Source organism: Lycium barbarum, chromosome 11 (assembly GCF_019175385.1).
Source record: "Lycium barbarum isolate Lr01 chromosome 11, ASM1917538v2, whole genome shotgun sequence".
Lineage (NCBI taxonomy): Eukaryota > Viridiplantae > Streptophyta > Magnoliopsida > Solanales > Solanaceae > Lycium > Lycium barbarum.
Genome location: NC_083347.1, coordinates 13404143 through 13413173, shown reverse-complemented (window position 1 = coordinate 13413173; position 9031 = coordinate 13404143). Strand labels below are relative to the sequence as shown.

The 9031-nt window shown below is 37.2% G+C and overlaps 1 long non-coding RNA gene across 2 annotated transcripts in view; it reads right to left on the bottom strand.

The window, feature by feature from the left end:
- Positions 1–4556, bottom strand: part of LOC132618174 (uncharacterized) — a 6619-nt gene extending 2063 nt beyond the window's left edge. Inside the window, exon 1 of one of the 2 annotated variants that reach the window (XR_009574015.1) lies at positions 3848–4556. This is a non-coding gene — a long non-coding RNA (uncharacterized LOC132618174). The remainder of the gene's footprint in view (positions 1–3847) is intronic. The other variant, XR_009574016.1, reaches the window with a different exon arrangement.
- Positions 4557–9031: the final 4475 nt, after the last annotated feature.

Below are 9031 nucleotides of genomic sequence, written 5' to 3'. Positions count from 1 at the left end.
GGTTTTCTTGAATTAGTTCTCGTTCTATTTCATATTCTCTTTTCTTTTTGATATATCTTTGCCATTGCTCTTTTACTTGGTAACTTTCTTGGTAACTCTCGATTTTTCCTGCTGTTTTTTCGAACTCATTCATTTTTCGTGATGATTTTTCTTTTTTGAATAGTTTTCTTTTTCTTTGTTTTGATTTCTTCCTTTCTCAATAGAAGCAGGCTTCCTTTCTCAATAGAAGCTTGTTTTCTTTCTCAATAGAAGCCTGTCATTTTTTGAAGGCCTTGACTTCTCAACTCCATACAGATATGGATACCAATAGTAAGAGGTTCCTTTTAACACCTAACTAACAACATAGTCATGCTTATAGGATAGACACTATTTAACCAAAACCAAGAAAGGATTATGCTTGCAAAAATTTCAGCTTCTTAAACTAGTCTATTTTCTTAGGAGACAAGAAAACTAGAATCCTGTTGGTCTGAAAAGCACACTTAGACAGGTTTGTGTTTTGCAGAAATACTCTAATGAAAGAGAACTCATCAAGCCGGTTTTACAATACAAGATCCTGTGAAAAATGATCCTAAACCTTTTGGTCACATAAAGGTTTTAAGGATGCATTTGTGAGAAGAAAAAAATAGCAGCAGCAGGAACAACATTGAATTATGATATGTATGAAAAACAATACTTCCAATTTAAAACAACAAATGAGTTTAAGCAGGGGAGTGCAATCATGCAATCACAACAACCAGATCTTTTGAATATCTATAATCATCTGGAAATCAGAAAGGACTTTCCAGTAATGTTCAAAACAATATTTTTTGACAAGATCTTCCATAAAATTAATTTGAATATTCATGTTACTTCTATATAAGAAAATAAGTAAACAAACCATTTTTCATTCGAATTTGCTTCAGATCAGTAGTCTCAAACTTCAGCCAGTACAAAGAATTCAAACAAACTCTCAAGACAATAGATGATCAGAGCTCATGGCTCTTCACAAAACTTAACTAATTCAACATGCTTTACAAGTTTATGCTACTAACAATTATGGGAACATGAAATAGTCACCGGTGTCCTTTATATGCCCATGCTTATTCGTTCAGATGGGTAAACAAATAAAAACCCCTTTTGTAAACAATTAAAGCTCATTTAAGATCCCAAAACAATAAGGTTCAAATATCATAATAACTCACTTCAAAATTTCAATATGAATCCTATAACCTCGAATATTCTTATTTCCGATCAATCTTTTGCATACTGATTTCTTAACCAATAGTAGACGAGCTAACAAATTCTAACACGCCTAAGGGTGGGACATATGCAACAAGAATATTCTTTGGTGTCCTTCCCAAAAATCCAAATTAAATATATGGTTCTCTAAATGGATCCCTCATACCCTTCTCCTCAGAAACTGTATAGAAGGACCTTTGCACCTATCAGATTATACCATCACCATAGGGAAACTACTTAAACACGATAAATGGAATCTTTCCTCCCTCTCCTTTGACCTCCCTGCGCATATCTAGCAACGTATCAATACACTACCCATTCCACCTAAGACAATAGTTGCAGATACGCCCTATGGGCCCAAACCACATAGTTACTAACTTCTCAACTAGATCTTTGCTATAAAACTATAGAGAACCATAATGCACCCAAGAGAGATTTTAAGTGGATTTGGCAGCTTCAGTGTCCTTTCAAGATTGAATTTTTTATTTGGCAATGCTACCAGAACATATCTTCAACACCTGGGTATAAATATTAATGAGCAATGTCGTGTATGCAGGTCCACACGAGAGACTGTTGAACACATTTTCCTCTTCTGCCCTCCAAATAAGAGTTTATAGGATACATTTAGTTTGTCCTTTGATGAAAACTCTACTGAACATTGGATTGACACCATAAGAAATGGAACTCCCCATCCTTCTAACCCCTCGATTAGTTGGCAGTGCTTATTTCCGTTTCTGATTTGGGGTATCTGGACTAATCATAACATGAATAACCATAATAACACCTCCGCTCCAGCATAACTTTCGTGAAGGAAACCAAGTCGCACATCTTTTGGCAAAAGCTGCTCTAAAGAGGTCCAGTACCACTAAGATCTATGTCACCTCTAGGCCTTATATGTATCTAGTAGAACCTTTAGGACTAGATCAGCCCAGTACGATCGTTTGTGTGAAATCAATCTCGGAGACTACTGTTCACCTTCTTGCTAGTTTAGGTAATATTAATGTTCTACGTCACAATTTGGGTTGTAATGTTGAGCACTATTAAGTGTTGTTTATAAATAATATAAGTATCATTGGCCTTCAAAATGAAACATAGTGTTTCAATGTAGCACAACACAATAGAAGGCTCTATCTACTTTTGATATATACATGAAACTACTACTAATATTTGATATGATACATATTGTTGACACCCAATTTTGACCCTCCTTTCTTCCAGCTGTCACAACCCTTTTTTGGGCCCCGCGCGATAAACACGCAAAGGTTTTTATTATTAAAGGTTTTTTCCAATTGAAGTGATGTTTTGAAAAGAGATTATTTATTTATTCAGAGTCGCCACTTGGAATTGAGTTTTGGTGTTCCAAGTCACCGTATGAATCCCTAATCAAAAGGAAATGACTCTTTTATTATTGGTCCGCGAAAACAGAAGACCGGGTAAGGAATTCTGTTGACCGGGGAGAAGGTGTTAGGCCTTCCCCGAGTCCCGTGGTTCTAGCACGGTCGCTTTATCGACTTATACTTAGCTTAAACCAATTTTGGATATATTATGTTCCCGAGCCTTGATTTGCTCGTACTTTTTATTGTTGAACTTTTATTAGTCTTAACCCGGATGCGTAACCGCATTCCGGACCTTTAAGTGTCTCAAAATAAGATGCGTAACCGCATTCTCAATCGAAACAAGATTAATTATTAAAACGAGATTGACCAAGGTGCGTAACCGCATCCTTGAGTTGTTTAAAGCGTCTCGAAATAAGATGTGTAACCGCATTCTTAATCGAAACAAACGTCTTGAAACGTTCCTAAAGCTCATCTAGCGTTAAAAACAATTATTTGTCTCTAAAATCCGAGACTTAAAATTATTTGGTTAAACTTTCACTCTTTTGACAATGGATTTTGAATAACTTCGCAACCCATCTCGCTCCCCTTATATTTAAATATTTAAATATAATTAGCTAGGCTATAAATCAATTGTGGCCCAAAGTAACACGGCTAAGTAAAGATTAAAATGCCAACAGTCCTTAACAATTATCATGGTAAGATATATCCAATCAAATAAACATCCAAATATTATAATATAAATATGAAAACCGAACAGTAAAGAGGAAAAGATCACAGTACTATGTTGGTCAATTATGTTTCCCAACTTCCACGAAAATTTCCTAAGTTTCCAAATATTTGAACTTCAAACCACTATTTTACCATTACAATACTACTTCTAGATAGGCTTAAACTATATATCTTGGCTTATTAACACACTGGACCAGCCCTTTAAACGATGAACACACACACACAAAAATAAAATAAGAAAAAGCACCTCATTAAACATTATTATCAAGACATTTAAATTATTACAAAGGCATTCATAAACGTTAATATATTACCCCAACATATCTATATCATATTTAAGTTCAAAATTCTTTAATGTCATTAGCTCAAACCAAACAACACTTTATATTTCAAACTAGAAATGAACCTAACCAAATTTAATAATAAAATAGTTCCTATCTTAATAGTGGGTAGCTAAAACATAACAAAGCTCACTGGGGTTTCTGAAGTAGTTAACAAACGAATTCATAGAATTGATCATGATTCATGAGCATAAATACAATAAAATGAGGATCGAGATGGACCTTTTTCACGAGTCAAGATTTTTGTATTAAAAGCAGCTCAATTTAGTGGCGGATCCAGAATTTTCAATCAGGGTGTTCGAAAAAACAAATGAACCAATTTTTGCATTTATTCAGGGTGTTCAAAAGTCAATATATGTACGTGAACACATAAAATTGACTTTAAATATACACTGTAATTTTTTGCCGAGGGTGTCCTTGACTGCATCCGCCCCTGGCTCAATTGATTCACAGACAGCTACAACTTCTATTCCGAAAATGGAACCCGACAAACAGAGCTCAATGTAAGACCGCTAACTGAATTCGACCGGAGCACCGAAAACTCGCCGGTAACCTCTGACGACCACCACCGACCGGAGAATTCGAACGAAACTTGCGACGCCTCCAAAATATAAAGGTATATGAGTGAAGGAATGGTGTTGGTTTAACAAATGGCTACGGACTGTTTAGTAATGGTTCACATGGCTATGAAAAATAGAGTTTTCAAGAGGTGCTTTTAATGGAGTTTTGGAAGGTTTAGGCAGCTTGGTTATGCTGTCAATGGCGGCTTAGCTCTCTAGGACTTTAGCTCGCGACCTTTTTCTTTCTTTTCTACTAGCAACGGCTGATAATGATCTAGGGTCTCTTTTTCTATCTGTATCACTATATGAAGAAAAATTATGGGGACCACACAAAATATTATTCCCCCTCTCAAGATCAGGAAGAAAAAACGTGACCCCCTCCCCTTATGTGATAAAGTTAGTTATCAAACTTTGTCATTTTATAGTGAGGTGGTATAATTTCATTTGCTCTTTTCCTCCTTTGTCACGTGTTCCCTCCCATTAAAAATCTGTTTTCTATTTTGTCTTTTCTGTGATGTGTGTGTATATATTGTGAAGTAGTGAGCAAGAAAATGGAGTGGGAGAAATTAGTTTGTTGGGAAGAATCTTATGAGGTGGAACTTTTTGGTTGTCCTCCTTTTATTTTTTTTAATAAAAATCTAAATACATTTATAAGTATTTTAGCCACCTAATTTTAGACTAAGAAAAAATAAAAATTATACATTTAAATCCGGTTAAAAGAAAAAAATATTTTAAAATTTTTTCTCTTTATCTTAACTACGACTCTATTTTTGTTTTATATTTTTTTATTTCCACAACAAAATCACTAAAATGAGATAAAATTCGAAAAAACAAGATTAAGCCAAAAAGAAATATTCAGTGTTAAAAACCGTGTAAAACAACTCAGGGAGGGTAAAAAATTACGTGTCTACAGCTGCCCCTGTTTGATTGAGAACACGAAGAGTTTTCAAACAAACAAGTAGACAAAGAGACTATTTTGACCCTACGGTTGTTCTAAAAGGAAGGGAAAGAAAGAAGATGATGCAACCGAGCCCTGGTTTTGGGCATTCTATATATCCCGGGTTATAAGGGAATCAGGTCACGTGTAGTTCAAAAGTAAGAAGGGAGATGAAACATATTGAGGTGAATAGTCGAGCGAGGCTCCGGTCCGCGGTCCTATTATTACATCAAATGAAATACAAAAGTGAAAAAGAAAATACAAGCACAGGATCCTAGCTATGGAGCTTCTCTTGAATCTTGACCCGAATCTTCATGTTTTCCCAAGTGTGAGATAAACACTTCGATCTCGAATTGCACTTAAAAGTAAACTCCATGCTTCAGGCGGGGTCCTGATCTTGAAATTGAAAAGCAGTTGAATGTTGACCCTATTATTCAGGCGGGCTCCTGCTACTTTTAACTGAAAGTACACCCTATTCTTCAGGCGGGCTCTTGAACTTGAAATTGAAAGATGTCCCTATTATCCAGGCGGGTTCCTGAACTTGAAATTGAAAGGTGGCCCTATTCTCCAGGCGGGTTCCTGATCATCCCATTCTTCAAGCGGGTCCTGACTTGCTCCCATTTTTCAGGTGGGTCCTGACTTGCTCCCATTTTTCAGGCGGGTCCTGACTTGTTCCCATTCTTCAGGCGGATCCTGACTTGCTTCCCATTCTTTAGGCGGGTCCTGACTTGTTCCCATTCTTCAGGCGGGTCCTGGCTTGCTTCCATTCTTCAGGCGGGTCCTGACTTGTTCCCATTCTTCAGGCGGGTCCTGACTTGTTCCCATTATTCAGGCGGGTCCTGACTTGCTTCCCATTCTTCAGGCGGGTCCTGACTTGATTCCCATTCTTCAGGCGGGTCCTGACTTGCTTCCCATTTTTCAGGCGGGTCCTGACTTTTTCCCATTCTTCAGGCGGATCCTGACTTGCTTCCCATTCTTCAGGCGGGTCCTGACTTCTTCCCATTCTTCAGGCGAGTCCTGACTTGCTCCCATTTTTCAGGCGGGTCCTGCAAATCATCAAAGACAAACAACACGAACAAAATTTTCTGCCCCAGTTTGCACTAGGAAAATTTTTGTGAGTGTTAGCAAAATCATAAACTCTTTGTAAGATAATTCAATGATGTAAGCAAAATCAAATGCTCTAACTAGGAAGTGCGTCTCCTAGAGGTAAAACTGAAAATTCTAACTAGGAAGTGCGTCTCCTAGGAGTAGTGGTTCAATTTAGGAAGTGCGTCTCCTAAAAGAAAAACCTGAAAGACCCAAACTAAGAAGTGCGTCTCTTAGGGGTTAAAATCGAAAGACTCTGACTAGGAAGTGTGTCTCCTATGAGTATAGGTTCAAATTAGGAAGTACGTCTCCTAGGAGTAAAGGTTCAAATTAGGAAGTGCGTCTCCTAACAGCAAAATGTGAAAGACCCCGGCTAGGAAGTGCGTCTACTAGGGGTTACAATATAAATAATTGAAAAATTGATTAATTTTTGTTGCTTGCAAACCTATGTTGTGCCATTGCCTCTGGTGTTGGCAATTTGAGGAAATGCGCCCTTCGAATATTCGGGCTCTGAAGCCTCTGATTTGAAGATAACACCTATTCCTGTTTCAAACAAAGAAAATTTGTGAGTTTAAAAGCATGGTGGTTGGTTTGTGGCCTTGGATTTGAGGATCTTTTCCCCATGCAGCTCTGATTTCAACCTATCTCGATAATCTTTTTCATACATCTCAAACCTCAAACCTCAAAATAAATATATTGTACTCGCATTTCAACAATCACCGGACCTTTGAGTTAACCATGAATCCAAATGTCTGTCAATCATCAACAAACTTGTTGTGCATATAACTTTTGCTTGAATCTTGTCATTTAAATGATCTAGCCAAACTTTGCTTTATGCAATTAGAGAAGCTGGTAGTAGATTTTGAAGTCCTTTCTTGCTTGTTTTGACATGGACTGACTTAAGAAACAAAGAAAGAGAAAAAAGTGATGCAGAAATTAAAAGAAATAGTATTCAATAAGAGATGCCCGTCTTGAGAAAAGACTAAAAAATGACACTTATCTAAATGTGGTAGCAAACCCCAATGATCATGACATGCATTTTGGATTAAGTGGCCTGACCTCTTCAACCAATCTAACCTTCAACTCGTGTCATACACTTGGACTTCCAAATCGGGCTTCTAAATTTCAAAAACTGCATCGCTATCATCGAACCTCTTTCGGCTAGTGATGCCACGAAGGGTTTTCACCAACAAGCCTCTGTCATTTGGTTCTTTCTCTCACTCACCATCGCCTCGTGGTGCTCGTAAGGGTTTTCACCGATAAGAATTTCTTATTCGGTTCTTTCACTCACTCACCGTCGCCTTATGGTGCCCATGAGGGTTTTCACCGACAAGACTCTCTCATTTTTCACTTTTGATTTTCATTCCTTGCATAAGTAACATGATATTTTTCCTTGTATGATAATCACCACTCAAAGCATGTTTGAGTTGTCATTCTCAAAGATTGATCTAAAGGTCTTTCTTTTGGTTGTAACGTGGCTTTTGGACAGGGTTAGAAAGAAAATGACCGCATGAAGGCTCAAAGAAAACACTAAAATAGAAGGGTTGGGACTTACAACTTTTGGAATCGACTCAAAAAATTAAGAACAACTTCTGCCCCCAGTTTCTTTGAAACGGGAAATTTTGAATTTTTCTTTGGTTGGACCGAATCCTGCAGTAGAGTTGCCTACGTATCCTGCCGAAACAAGAATCAGGTCGAACGTAGTTCATGAAGCTCATTTCTTGTGTGTTTCTCTTTTTTTTCTTTCAACTATTTTCTCTTCATTTTGACTTTCTCCTTACCTTTTCACTTTTTCTCTTCCGGCTTTTTTTTTTTGTACTGTACTTTGATTCCAAAAGAGGGGTATGAAAGAAAATAAAACTAAGGCTCAAAAAGGGTAGTAAAGGGTGACACAATGTTCACATAGCAGAATGAAATGCCTTTGTCATACCAATCCTTTAAAATGTCAAGTACAAAGCATGCGATTCAAGAATAAGAAGTGAAAATCATACGGTATCTCTTTACAATGGACCGCTCAAGTTAATTAGAGGGCACTTGCTTTTTGACTTCTTTTGATATTTACCCACTTCAAATCACTTGGGATGAACATTTTGTTATTCACTAGTACCATTCTCATGATTCCAAAAGTGATCGCCTTAATTTCATTCAAGCCAGACTTCAGCTTACTCTCAAAATGTTTTAGTACTCTACTATTTCCTCCCATGTTTTTCTTTACCATTTTAAATCCTTTGGGTGCATTTCTTGTGTAATTAAACTGTCCTTTAAGATCTGGCTAAAAATATCCGCATGCATGTCATGTCAATAGAACCAACCTAAAAAGAACTATACAAAAGAAAAATTAAAGAAAATATACTAGGAAATGACAAAACAAAAACTCTTTTTTTTTATTATTAAACAAAATGATAGAAGGGTTGTGGACATTAAAACAAGCAAAAAATTTCTAGATTACAACCCTAGAATAACCCGGATAACAGAAAGAACATCAAAACAAACTACCAAGACTCCTTCCTAGAGGGGAGAAGAGTGACTTCCCAACTGCAAAGCTGTCATCTTAGCCACTAAGTTGCACATAAGCATTACTTGAACCATTATCATTTTCAATCAAATTATTCTCAGCAAACAAGTTCTGGGTCCCTTTAACCAATTCATCCTTATCAACTTCGGGAACTGAGACTGATAGCCCGAGAAGTTTTCCAGAGGCCTCCCTTCTCTGTTGCCTCTCTTTCTTGTATTCTGGCCTAGGTCGAAAGTTGGAGCTGGTACGAGGTCGATATGCTTGTGGGGGGTAAAAGCCCTGTGGAGCTGGTGCACACCATTGTTGGT